The following is a 14,901-nucleotide window of genomic DNA, read 5'->3' on the forward strand; positions in this document are numbered from 1 at the left end:
AGGTCATCGGGACTCTGCAGGAGTTTAAACTAGAATTGTGACCTTATTGTTCCTGCCATCTAAGCGACTGACCTAACCAGTGTGTAATCGTGGGGGTTTTTTTTAATTGCTTTAATGGAGGATAGTTGACATACGATAAATTGTGCATAGAGCGCATAATTTGCTATATTTTGACATATACCTCTATCTATGTATATCTATATCTGTACCTATATCTATCACCACAATCGGGACAATGAACATACCCATCACTTTCAGTTTGCTTATTTTTTCTAGATGTTATAATGAATTCTTTTCCATTTTTTATAATAACAACTATTATTATTATTAATATGAAGAGTGACTAAGCATGTGAAATGGCTATTACCTTCCTTTCCCAGTAAGACTTCATTTCATTTCCAACTGTTTATGAATAGAAAAGATCATGTGGACTTAGGCATCAAGCAGACCTGGTTGGAATATTGGCTCTTTCTTCCAATTGCTAGTTGTGTGTCCTTGATCCAGCCACTCATTTCGGTATTTGTAAAACAGGGATGATTAAGCCTATCTCAGATGTGAGGATTAATACAATGTCAAGCACGTAGGGGGCTTCAGCTCAGGTCATGATGTTGAGGTTTATGAGTTCAAGCCCCGCCTCTGGCTTTGTGCTGACAACCTGGAGCCTATGACTCCCTCTCTCTTGGCCCCTGCCTCACTCGCACGTTGTCTCTCTGTCTCTCTAAAAATAAATAAACATTTTAAAACTTAAAAAAAAAACCCACAACACCAAGCACCTAGAGGTACAGCCACCACATCATAGACACTCAGCAAATGGCTGTTTTCTCTCTTACTATTACTTCAAGGTTTGAAATGTCTGCAACCGGAAAGTTATTCAATTTAAAATCCGATTGTGTAATGCTTTGAGCTCTTTAAGGACCTTCCATATTCCAATAATGGACTATTTAACCCCATGATAATACTTTTCTTCTCTCTCTTCTCCTTTCGCATGTGACCAGACAGTAACTTATATGATCAAATGGTAAACCATTCTAACAATACTATTTTGAGGGGCCAGAAACAAAACACTGATACAATCTTTCCCTTTTAGGAGGTCCCGATCCGGCTTACATTCTGAGGACATTCTGAGGACATGATCTGATTCATTCTAATTATGTTTACATTCGACAGGGTCCTTTACAGGGGTATTTTTGTACATAAAATATAGCAGAGGTTACCACACCTGGCATCAGATTTATCTGGGATGCTGTTTGTTAAGAACACAGATTATTGGGGTGCCTCAGTGGCTCAGCTGGTTAAGCGTCAGACTTTTGATTTCAGCTCAGGTCATGATCTCAAGGTTCAGGGGTTCAAGCCCCGCGTTGGACTTTGCACTGACAGCACAGACCCTGCTTGGGATCCTCTCTTGACCTCTCTCTGCCCATCCCCTGCTCGTGCACATGCTCTCTCTCTCTTGAAATAAATAAACTTAAACACACACACACAGATTATTATTTTTTTTTTTTACACACACAGATTATTGTACTCTATTCCAGACTAACTGAATCAGAATCTCTCAAGCTGGGGGCCTAGAAGATTCCGATTCACTAATGAAGGGGAACAGCAGCACCGGAAGACCTCGCACTGGCGTGTGACAACCACAGAGAAAGCTCACGGTATACTAGAAAGTGTAGAAAGCTTGTGGTTTGGTTTGATTTTTGTTTTGAACGAGTTTGTATGTCTTTGTGCAACATGGAAATTGGAGACAGGATATTTAAGCAATGCTTTCGACTGTTTAACCTAAATAATTGGCCTCATTCACCCTCATGCTGGCATATTCAACCTCCGTGGACTTGGGGGACGTTCCTGAGCAAGCACAAACGCCTAGTGAAGAGTTAATTTCCTTTCTTGTATTTTGGGCTCCTGTGAAAGCTGACGTAATTGTGAGACCAAGCTGTGTTTAATATCAGCAGATGTACTTTCTAAGTTTTTCAGTGTGATCTTTGTCTAAGTATTCAGGGATTTCGTGGTTATCCGTAGCGTACTCGGTCCATTTGCACACCTGTGTAATCCACACCTTATGCAAGTCTAACAGGGTGCATACTATGAACTGATGTTTTCTACCGTAAGCACGCATTAGGTAAAAATGGAAAAAGAGTCTTTGACATTGAAAACCATCAAGCTCAAACACCTAGAAAAGAAGTATTTGTGGGTAACTAACAACTTTCAGATTGCAAAACTAAGTTATTTCAGACTCAAATAATAGTCCTGGATAACAGCTTTTGTGGTACCTGGATTTTTAGATTAATTTGTATAACAGAGAAGCCATTTGTGTTTCTGGCCTCTCTATGTGAGTTGGCCTTTCATGTAAATAAATAGAAAGATCGTTGAGGACTTACTCTACGTTGCAGCCAAACCCTTGGCATACTTAACATTTACTATGTGCTCATTAAGTATCTGTTGATTATGTGAGCTAATCCGTTCATTCATTCATTATTGAACATTCAGTGAGGCAAACCCTAGTCTGATGAGCAAACTAATATATGTATTACACACCCTAAAAGAGGCTTCATAAATATGCAACATTAACTTACCTCTGGTGATTTTCTGTTTCGGTCTTGTTCCAGAACAGAGTGGTATTTCTAAAACTGTCGGAGTAATCTTTCTAAAACTCAAACCTAATCAGTAATCCTTCTTAAAGGCCTTCAAAACAATGGCTCCCATGCTGAAATTTAAAAAAGAATAATAATCAAAAAAAACTTCCTTGGCCTGATATATCAGGCCAACATGCAGTGACACTTTCCCACATCTCGAATCACGTGGTTCGCCTCTGACTTCCTAAAGTCTTGGCTGGACTGCCCACCTTCTCATGTGCTCCCAGGCCTCACCTTATCCATTCTATTTTCTGCCTGCTCAAGTCACCTGTATCTGCCTCCTGATTCCTCGAGTCTGTGCACACGGGTCTCTCTTTCCCTGAGGCTTTCCCTGACCCTTAGCCTGAGTTCCAAGCCACCCGTTGTGCTCCAGGGCCCCTGATCACACTTCTCTCACTGTGCAATGCACTGTGTGTGTCACTGTGAGAACCAACTCTCTCCAGGAGATGATGCATTAGCAAAGAGCACAAATGGTGTTATTTCTGTGTCTTCAGTGATGACTATGGAGTCAAGCACGTAGTAAAGGTTCACAAAACACATAACGTTTATGGAGAGTTGACTATGTAGCAGGTAATGTGTCACATGCTTTGCGTGGATTATCTCATGTAATCCTTGCAGCAAACCCTAGAGGGGGCTCTATAATTATACCCACTTTACAGATGAGGAAACAAAGGTATAGGTAGGTAAGTAATATGCACAAAACAGCTAAAAATGGAAGAAACATGATTTTTTTTTCCCTCTAAAACATCACTGAAGTACGAGAGAGAAGCAAGTCTAGAATTTGGTGAGAGGCCACAAAGGAATAGAGTTCTAGCTCTATTGGATCCTACTCAAACCATTTAAACTCTCTTGGTCTCAGTTTCCTTAAATGTTAAATGAGGGGAAAGGGTGCTAACCTTTTTTGAATGGCTATTGTGTGACAACACTGGGACTGTGCTATACTTTGCATGGATTATAGATAATGAGGTAGGATAATAGCGTCCCCATTTTAGAGATGGAAAAACTAAGTCTCCAACAGATTAACGTGGAGATACACGTTTTCTAGACACTCTCCTATCTTAAGATCCTGGACTTAGATCTGAAAAAAAAAAGGAAAAATGTAATCATTGGAAAGCTTTTGCTAAAGAAGTCAAACTTATTCAGGTGGTTAAAAAAAAAGTAAATGAGAAGTTACTTCTGAATTTTACTTTTTGGATACTCTATAGAAAATGGAGAACAATATTTATACTGGAATCACAAGTTTAAACAAAGGCATTGTTTTAGTTCAAGCTGCCATAACAGAATACCATAGACTTGGTGGCTTAAGCAACATTTATTTCTTGGAGTTCTGGAAGCTAGAAAGTCTAAGATCTGGTGTCTGATTAGGGCCTTCTTCCTGGTTTGCAGATGGCCATCTTTATTGTAACCTCACATGGTGGAAAGGAGGGGAGCAAAGAGAGAGAAATCTGTCTCCTATCCCTTATAAGGGCAGTAATCCCATTCATGAAGTCTCTACCCTCATGACCAAATTACCTCCCACTGCGCCTCCCCTTAATACTTTCACTTTGGGGGTTAGGATTTCGACACATGAATTTCAGTGGGACACAGACATTCAGTTCATAACAGACATCAAAAGAATATCAAGTCAATAATTATTCCTGTTACTCATTCTTTCTTCCTCATATGCCTTTGTTCTGAGTTATATTTCTGCTCTCCAGTTTCAGATTTGTGAGTTTATCCATGCCTGTGTAAGAATACTACCAATTGTGCACAGTAACCTATGCACCCATATTAATTTCCTCCTGAGTGTGATTAATAATTAATTTAGCTTATAGGTGCCAAATAACATACCATGGTTTCCTGCTTGCCTAAGACTATAGCAAAAGTATAGTCTGTAATCAACATATATATAAAATCTCTCAGTATAACTTCAAAGTCTTTCTTAAAACTGTGCTTCTGTACAACAGCGAGATCGCTTGTGAATACAGATATCAGGACATCCAGAAGAGTGGTCTACTCTCCACTGATTGCCTGAGACTCTGGATTCATTAGTATGCCAACTGACTCATTAATGTTTGGACTGCTCTTGCCACAAAGTGGCGATGGGGTTCCCATCATATCATTTACTTCCATGCAACCAACATCTTTAACAAGGTCCATTTTGAGGGCCCCAGTAAAAGTTTATGAATAAATGGGGAAATATTGTAACTCTCACCCCCTTGAGGTAAGGGCATACCTCGTTGGAGGATTGTATTCAAAGCTCTGGCATCTCTCTTAAAACCCTGAAAAACTAGAGGAAAGAAGTGACACCAGGTTCTAGGTGTGCATGTTCTTCTACACTCCTGTGTTTCAGACTACTCTAACTTGTGTCTCACAAAGACAGAACTACAGACCTGAGAGCCTGCTGAGCACTTTCTTCCCATGTTAGGAAGATGCATGGCTGGAACTGTCCAGTAAGCATCCTGATTTGGGGAAGAGAAATAACCATTAATATTCAAGTCCATCAATATCGTTCCTAAATTTCCACACCAGAACATCAGAATAATCAGTTTACAGGCTTTCTATTCAAAACTCGGATACTAAGTGAAGTCTTGCTTTCCCCTTAATAATCCCTCCTCATTGGTTGCATGAGCAACCTTTAGTAAGCAGAAACTGACCCATTACCTCCATCTCCTTCCTCCCCCTAAATTCCTTGCCTGTGTGGCTAGCAGATTCAACATTTGTGATTAAAGAGAGTCAAACCAAATAATAGAAGCAAAATATTCAGCCTTAAGGGTTGAGGTAGCCATTTACATGATCTGTCTCTGATAGAACAGGCAATGGAAAGGAAAAAAAAATCTACATTTTGAAGGCAGTTTTGATAAATATTTTATATGCTTCTATTGAAACATAGTGGTATTTCACAGAGACATATATGCTCAAGTTTATCCATTTTATCTTGAAAAAGAAGTTTTCATTTTCACACAAAGTAGAAGAGTAGATAGAAATAGAAACATAACAGCAATCATTATAAATGTTTATAGACATAACTAAAGCCTTATCTAAAGTTCATCCTGTTTAAGGACATGTTTTATGATGTACAATTCCTCTTAGAATATCAATCTAATAAGCACCAAGTGAGGCTGAAGACAATGCTGTTATAAAAAATGGAGAAAAATGATTAAAATATGATAATTATACTGACAGCTTATATGCTCAATCTAATCAACCAAGCTTCCAATTTGTCATAATGTACACTCACTCATACATTATTGCTTAATTATAGCAACACTTCTATTTGGAAAGGTTGTCAATCATGTGAATACCCATCATTTTTCTTTTTTTTTTTTCCCTTAAGAAGGGGCATATTTTAAGCAAGGATTTGAAGCCACCGTGCTATTAATTTAACCCTTGGAGTACTCTTTATGCAAAAACCACAATTCCTATTCAACGTTTTTCTTTGTACACAGATTAATATAAATGTATATTACATAATATTACTCTTTTAAGTCAGAATTGATATTCATGTTCAAAATAAAATTAAATGTTGGCAGAATTTGATGATTTTAGGGTTATTAAGATACCTACGTGCTGGCACTAAAAGACAGAATACGTAGCTTTTTTGTTTTTAAGAAAGAGAAAGTTTGGCCTGAATGCTTCCAGTTTGCCTGTGATCCATACTGATCAAGAAATGAAATGCTTGAGGGTGAATTCTAGATAGCTCTCTAAAAAGAACATGAGGGGCGCCTGGGTGGCGCAGTCGGTTAAGCGTCCGACTTCAGCCAGGTCACGATCTCGCGGTCCGTGAGTTCGAGCCCCGCGTCAGGCTCTGGGCTGATGGCTCAGAGCCTGGAGCCTGTTTCCGATTCTGTGTCTCCCTTTCTCTCAGCCCCTCCCCCGTTCATGTTCTGTCTCTCTCTGTCCCAGAAATAAATAAACGTTGAAAAAAAAATTTTTAAAAAGAACATGAACGCTTATGGCAACAGACTTTACCCGTAACAATTAAACGTTTCTCTCACCCTTCACTCCATCTTCTCTAATTCCATCATTCGTCTTCCAATTGGTAAAAATGCTTAACATATTACTAAAACAGTCATGTGAGTGAATCTTTCAGGGTCACCTACTCAGCGTTAAGCGACCTGACCATATTGCTAAGTCTACCCTAGCAAAAATGAAGCAGTTGAAACACCTATTCATAATATTTAAAACACTGAAACTTTGCCTCAATTATTTTGAACACAGCATTGATTTCATGAGATACATATATACATCTTTATATATATATATATAAAGATGTTATAGATTAAACAGATATTTGTATATGTATATATGACTTACATGTATATAGTTTATTCTCAATTTTTTAACCTAGTTTACTTAATAGACCATTTTGTCAAGATGGTGAGATCAGATTATTAGCTAAGAATTTTTAAAATATTCTTATCGAGTGTGGGCATTGTGGGTACTTAGGTATAATTGGATAATTATTTCTATGACTCCATTCAGCCACCAGGGTAGAAAAGTCCGTAGAAAATGCTTTTTATTGTTAGAAAGAGGGAGGGAGAGAGAGAGGAGAAAGACTATTTCTCCTTCATTTCTCTAAATATTCTCTTCTGCAAGCATACAATAAAGAAGCAGATGTGCACATTTGCAAGCCTCCATTATTCCCTAAAAGCTGGTTTTGTGATGATGAGATATCCTGATATGTACAATTGCAAATGTGGAATCCGAGCCCATATGTCAGTGGTACCATATTCCTACCACTTTTGCGAATTACTAACTCTTAAGCAATTATGTCAAATGTTCTGTTCTTTAAAGACTTAGGTGTAATACAAGCTGCATCCAAGGACGTAAGGACATGTAGTGCATACCTCACTGTTTTTAAGGGATTGATTTAAAAATTCATTACAAGTGTGAAAATACAAAAACCTAAAAGCATAATTAAAAGTGAGTAATAGTTTCATGGGGCACCTGAGTTAAGCGTCCGACTTCAGCTCAGGTCATGGTCTCATGGTTCGGGGGTTCAAGCCCCGCATCGGGCTCTGTGCTGACAGCTCAGAGCCTGGAACCTGCTTTGGATTCTGTATCTCCCTCTGTCTCTGCCCCATGCCCACTCACGCTCTGTCTCTCTGTCTCAAAAATAAAAATAAACATTAAAAAATTTTTTTTAAGTGAGGAATAGTTTCATAGCATTTGGAACTATAATACTGCTTGCAACGTTCGACCAATTTCTCTGTGCTGGAGTGCAACAGAGGCTTGCACCACAGGTCGGGCTCCATAACCAGTTGGTTCCATTTTTTAATTAAAAAAAAAAGTGTACTCTTTTCCTTTCTAAACTAGAAAATTTTAACTAATAGTTACAGATCATTGGAAATTGAAACAAGTGACTTTATCAGATCAATGTGAATATCGCCATTAACTTGAGCTAAAAAATAACGGTGTAAATTCTCAATGTAAATTATTTTTGATGTTCTGTCAGATACAAAGTGAACATGCATATTGTATTCAAAAACTGGAAGGGGTAATGTTTTACCATGAGAGATATCAGCCAGTAAAATCCTAAACCTCCTTTTGGTTACATTCAATTGTGGAAATAATGTTTGTATAGTTTGTTCCTGCACCAAGGTGTGCATTTAAAATAAGCCCAATAAGGCAACATGTATAAACATCTACAACTTACTCTGAAATGCTTCTAAAGAAAAAGATGAACGTGGTCAAATGTTACTTGTAGAATCTAGGTAGAAAGTACATATATCCACCTACCTATTTTTTACTGTACAATTCTTTAAACTTGTCTGTATGTTTGAATACCTGCAGATTACTTTTGTAATAATATGTTGAAAAAATAAATTCAAGAATATATCATTGATTTCTTTTCTCCCAAGTAACAAAAATCAATGTTGGAAAAGAGTTACAATCTTGGTATTTGACCTGTTTTCCGGAACTGTAAAAACTGTAATAGTTCACCCCTAAAGTAATAAGTTCACGCAGTTGGAGATACCCAACATATGATGGTAACAGCCCATTTGAAATCATAGGACATGGGGGGTGCCTGGGTGGCTCAGTCGGTTGAGCGACCGACTGCAGCTCAGGTCATGATCTCACGGTTTGTGAGTTCAAGCCCCGCGTCTGGCTCTGTGCTGACAGCTCGGAGCCTGGAACCTGCTTCGGATTCTGTGTCTCCCTCTCTCTCTGCCCCTCCCCGACTCACGCTCTGTCTCTCTCTGTCTCAGAAATAAATAAGCATTAAAAAAAAAAAAAAAGAAAAAAAAGAAATCACAGGACAAACTCTGATGGTATCAATGATGTCATGAAGAAAATGTTTTCTCTTTTACCAGATCACAAAATCTCCTGTAAGCACCTTCCTTTCTAGAGCCCAGGTATGTTTATATGGAGAAGGTGAGGTATATTTTTTCCCCTTCTACTCACTTAGTGACTGCAAACTAACTATAGTCTCAGTTTTCCCTGTTTCTTTCATTTTAAATTAAGATCAGGGAGTATATTGTTTATTTCTATCTGTTCTGTGTAAATAAAATGGAGTGTGGATTTGCATGAAACGATAACCTCTCGTATTCTCCGCATTGCCTTTTCCTGTTTACAGCAGTTTGTAAAAAATGGCCATTGATTCATTCACAGCTTCTCATCCAGAGTTGAGGTCTTAATGCCCTGTCCTTGAATCTGGGCTAAACAGCACTTGCTTATAACCAATGCGATGGGTGGATGTGAAACCATACGATTTTGAAGGCTAAATCAGTAAGGCCGTGGAGTGTCCCCTGAGTCTCTTGGGACAATTGCTCTGGGAGAATCCAGTTGTCTTGTCTTAGTACCTCAAGAATGTCATGCTATAGAGGCCACGGGGGGTACTATGGCTGATAGTCTCCCAGCCACCCCACCAAGGTGCCTGGAATGGGGATGAGGCCTTTGTGGATCTTCTGGGCTAGCCCATCTACCAATTAAGTATCATCACTACACGATCTTTGTCACTAAGATAAAGACCAGAAGAATTGCCCAGCTGAATTCCTAACCTATGCAACATAATTGACTGGCTGTTGTTTTAAGCCTCTATGTTTTGGGATAGATTGTTATGCAGCAATAGTAACTAAAACACGAGAGAGAGCTGTTCTGTCGGTTCTGATGCCAATTCATCTTTTCTAGTAAACACGAGGGCTCACAAAATTACCAACTAAAAGCCAAAGTCTCCAACATGAGCTTTCACTAATAATCGGAGAAAAAAATAAATCTCTTTTCGGTCATTCTATACGTCATATGCGCCTGAGAGTAGTTTTATTCAACGTTAAACTGAAGTATCTGACAGTCTTAATAACTGCGAAGTATGGCATTGAGATTAAGCGATATTCAACAGTTGAGTTTGATGAAGTAATTTTTACCAAAGAATTCATTCAGCTTTCTCTTTGAGTGTATTTGTCATTAATATTGTGGCTGGATTTATAAAATTATTTGGAAAAGTTCAATTTAATTCCAGAGACCACTGAACTTCTTTGTGTGTGGGGGGGGGGGGCAGGGGGCGGTGGAGTAAAATTGTTATAACTGTTTGCTTCTTTCATACAACACAACTGGAATAATCTTTGTTTACTATGAAAAAAGGCAGGAAAGTGAGTCTTGTTCCTGGGTGTGTGTCCAACAGTGACCAGAAAATGCAAGGATCTTTTGATAGTCAAAAAGAATATTCTAAAGAACTTACGTTGGCTGTAAGGAAGAACAACCTGACATGGAGAATATTTCAACATGATGCTAGAATCCGTAATAAATTTTGATCAAATTTCAGCCAATTGGATTAAGAAGAAAAAAACCAACCAAGCCATTTACATGGTGGTATTAGATCTAGAAAGCCTGTTAATGATTTACTGAATTCTTTATTGACCTGATTAAATTTACCACACAGTTTGATATCAACATGGGTGTCATTAAGTACTAAAGAGAATCTATAATCTCATTCCATGGAGATGTTGAAAAATGTAACACCTGCCCTCCTGTCTCAAAGAAAGAGGCTCTTTTGAAAGAAAAAACAATAAACAACGTTGATGCATTCAGTTTTTTCTTGTTCTTCTAAGGGCACCTGGGTGGCTCAGTCGGTTAAGTAACTGACTTTGGCTCAGGTCATGATCTCACGGTTTGTGAGTTCGAGCCCCACATCAGGCTCTGTGCTGACAGCTCAGATCCTGGAGCCTGCTTTGGATTTTGTATCTACCTCTCACTCTGCCTCTCCCCTGCTCTGTCTCTGTCAAAAAAAAATATGAATAATCATTAAAAAAATGTTTTCAAATTCAAAAAAACTTTTAAAAATTAAAATAAATAAATAAACATTAAAAAAATTAAAAACCAAAATTTTTCTAGTTCTTCTAATCAGTAACTAAATACATATGTAAAAATTGTTACTATATGTGCATACATATATATTTCCAGGTTAACAGAAGCAGATATATTGAACTTTTTCTCCTTAACTAGTATAATGATTAAAAAATTCAACACACATTTATTTCAAGCCTACTATGTGTCTAGTGTTATAAATAGGGACTTCTATGTTCTCTATCTTATTTAATATCGCTATTAAATAGTCATTTTCATTTTCCTTGTAAAAAATAAAATCTAATTCCTCTGTTGCCTGAGGGAAACCACTTAACCTTTATTTTTCAATTTTATTTAAAATTAAGATGATAATATTTACCTCCCAAGGTACCGTGAATACTGATTAACTAATGTTGGCAAAAGATCTTGACCAAAAAATATTGAAGCCCTAAACCTAATATTATTATGTTTTTCTTCTTCATAGTCCTTAGTATTATTTTTCTTTTTTATTCCATTTCCTATCAGTAAATTAACATTTAACTCAAAACAATTTGGCATTGGCCATACCTACTAGCTATTACCAAGTTCACTTGGCTAGAGATATTTATGCTCATGTTTGTATATACATACCAAAGTATATGTACTTGTTCACAAAACATAGGTGTATTTAAGTGAAAATGATATGACGAAATTCTTAAAATATTTAGGATAGCCCCAAAGCACTGCAGATGTTTTAGAAATACTCAGAATAGTATTGTTCTTACCTTTCTGCGGTTTACTTCATAATAATTAAGCAACAATTTTATATTCTCAATCCAAGATCAAAGCTCTTTCAAAGCTATAGTTGAATTGGGTTCTTGTCTGAAAATAATATTAAAGTTTTCAAATACAGTTTATTTTATATGGCATTCATTTGATACATGCTACTGATTGAGTCCTAATGCCTGTAGCAATGAAAGAACCTCAGAAGTTCTGAAATAAAAAGGAAGTAGTTTGCAAGTAAACAGAATGAGTGTATCCATGAACTTGTAGTATGCTTCTCTTTAGGCACTGTTATATGTTATATATTTTTTTTAATTTTTTTTAATGTTTATTTATTTTTGAGACAGAGAGAGACAGAGCATGAACAGGGGAGGGTCAGAGAGAGGGAGACACAGAATCCAAAACAGGCTCCAGGCTCTGAGCTGTCAGCACAGAGCCCGACGCGGGGCTCGAACTCACGGGCTGTGAGATCATGACCTGAGCCAAAACCAGGAGTCAGACACTCAACCAACTGAGCCACCCGGGTACCCCATATGTTATATTTTAAGTGAAAAAGAAATGAAAAAAAAAAACCTCTCTTTTAACTTCAATGTCAATGTCAATCTCAGTCCCTTCCCTTCCCTTTCTTTTCTATTTCTAGCTTAAAGATCTATGAATTGTGACGTGATATTGCAAAAGCACTATCTTTCAATATAAAGCAACATATATGCCTTGATTTCTACCATATTCTGAGATTTAAAAAATTAATTCAGAAATGTGCCTGCTTTATCAGACTCAAAGCAATTCTGTCACTACTGTTAATATAACAAAATATTGTATATATAAATCCTTATGAATCCTCCAAGATACAGTACAATACTAACACAGTAGACAAAATCTGTAAGGAGTTTGCAACCTATATTAAAGTTATAGAAAATATATAGGAAACAAAATACTATTAGAATCAAAATGGGTTGATGTATTATAGCATAGGTTCAAAATTAGGACAAAAGAGGGATGTTTGTATGACCTTGGACAATTGATGAAGCCATTTTAAATCAAGGCAGTGATATTATACTAGAAGTAGAAAATGAGACAACAGAAGTGAAATTGTTTTAAACCTGTATACAAATGGTAGATGTTATTATAATTATATAAATCAACGTGAACTTAGGGGAAAACCTGTATGTTAAACTACTCCATGTTTCAAAAGGATGGGATATGGAGAAATGATGCAAGTCTCTATTCCAGATGGGAAAGTTTTCATAGAGGGACATTACAGTGCTTCAGACCTAGCATATTGCATACTTCATGTCCATGTTTAATATGCATGCAAGGAATATCTCATGCTTTCAGGGCAACATCTCCAGAATGGGAATAGAAGGACTACCATGGAGGAAGCTTGGGAGGATCTTGGTACTGCAGGAAGCCATGTTCATGAATGAGAGTGGTGGTTTGTAACCCAAGGGTTCCTCCAATTTCAGGGGCCCACCCTTGTCTATGACTTTAGAACAAACACTTCTGCACAATGATATTTAATCAACGAATGTGGAATCTAAAATAGTCAAACTCATAGGAGCAGAGAGTAAAATGGTGGCTTCCAGGAGCTTAGAGGAGAGGAAATCAGGAGGTAATGGACAGAAGGTACAAAGTTTCAGTTATGCAAGATAAATAAGTTCTGGAAATCTACTATACACCATAGTACATATCGCTAACAATACTGTATTGTGTATTTAAAATTTCCTAATGATGGAGTGATGATCACTTAATATAATATTATATCTGAATGGTGAAATATCTTAGCAATAGTTATTTTTGTCTTTGTAATGAGATTTCTTCTAAAAGGCATGTATATTTTGTGAAAAATCGTAATTTTCCAAACAATTTGGGAAACTAAGCACATAGTAAAGAAAACTTGGCTAGGATTAAAATGAGTGAAAACTTTAAAAATGGGCTGTCATTCTTCACTTCCATAAATTAAAAATAGTAAAATCTGATAATATTATTAAATATTATGAGGGTTCAATGAGATAGGGATCTTCATACACTGCTAGGAAGACTCTGACATGACTGATCTGGAAAGCAAATGGGCAATATGATCTAAAAAGGTACAGCCCTACACCCTGTAATATGGGTTCTGGAACTCTATCTTAAAAAAAAAAAAAATCAGAGTTTTATTATACTAACAGTAAAATTTTGGAAACAACCTAAAATTCAACAACAAAGAAATGACTAATGAGTAATCGTATACCCATTAAAAATCATATTTGAAAACTAATAACCTGAGAAAATGCTTATTAGTCAATATGAAATTTAAAGAAAAGCAGAATTCTAATTTGTATACACAAGGTTTCAATTTTATAAATCATATATTGAGTGTGTGTGTGTGTGTGTGTGTGTGTCTATGCATGCATAGGAAAAAGACCATTGGTATAAACATATCAGTAACTATTTCTCTATTTTGTAGGATTGTGCTTAATTATTATTTTCATCTTCATACTTTTCTGTATTTTCAAGGTTTTCTACAACTAGAATGGGTTAAAAATCTCTCAAAAATTAAGATTTTTTTTTCTCATTAGGAAGTAACATGTTTTGTCAAAATTTATTCTAAGAACTAATACTGAATTTGTGGGGAAAATTATGTACTAAGAAACTTATCACAGAATAATTTATAATCTTAAAAAATGAAAAAAATATATCTGTGATGCCCATGAACAAAAAGGATTACAAGTTATGTGCGACATCTCCAAAGAGAAGGTACTGCATGAATTTACACCAAAGACTATGATAATTAGGTAAAAACAAGGAGAATGCTTAACTGGAAAAAATAATCATCAAATGGCATGCAAAGTTTAATTAAAATTGTTAAATAAGTACAAATATATATGCACACAAAATATTAGAAGAAAACTTGCAAACGCTAATTGTTATGCTATTTTTGTGTTCAATAATGAGTGAACTTTTTACTTATTTACCTTCTTTTCAAACTTTTCTGTATTATGCTTATTTCTTTCATTATGATAACACCTATTTAGAAGACAAGCCATGACGTCTGAATCAGGGAAGAACGACGAGCACAGTCATTCACTTCAATTCTGGTTCTTCTTCTCAATCTCTCACCATGTGGATGAACTCACATTTTCAGCCTCACTTTGAGAAATGATGTTTGTTGATGTAGGATTGTGGACTTAATATTGAGTTTACAAGGTATTGAGTTAATGTGACTCATTTACTTCACATTTCAAGATGTGTGTATGGTAGCCTC

The sequence above is a fragment of the Lynx canadensis genome, chromosome F1 (assembly GCF_007474595.2).
Source record: "Lynx canadensis isolate LIC74 chromosome F1, mLynCan4.pri.v2, whole genome shotgun sequence".
NCBI lineage: Eukaryota > Metazoa > Chordata > Mammalia > Carnivora > Felidae > Lynx > Lynx canadensis.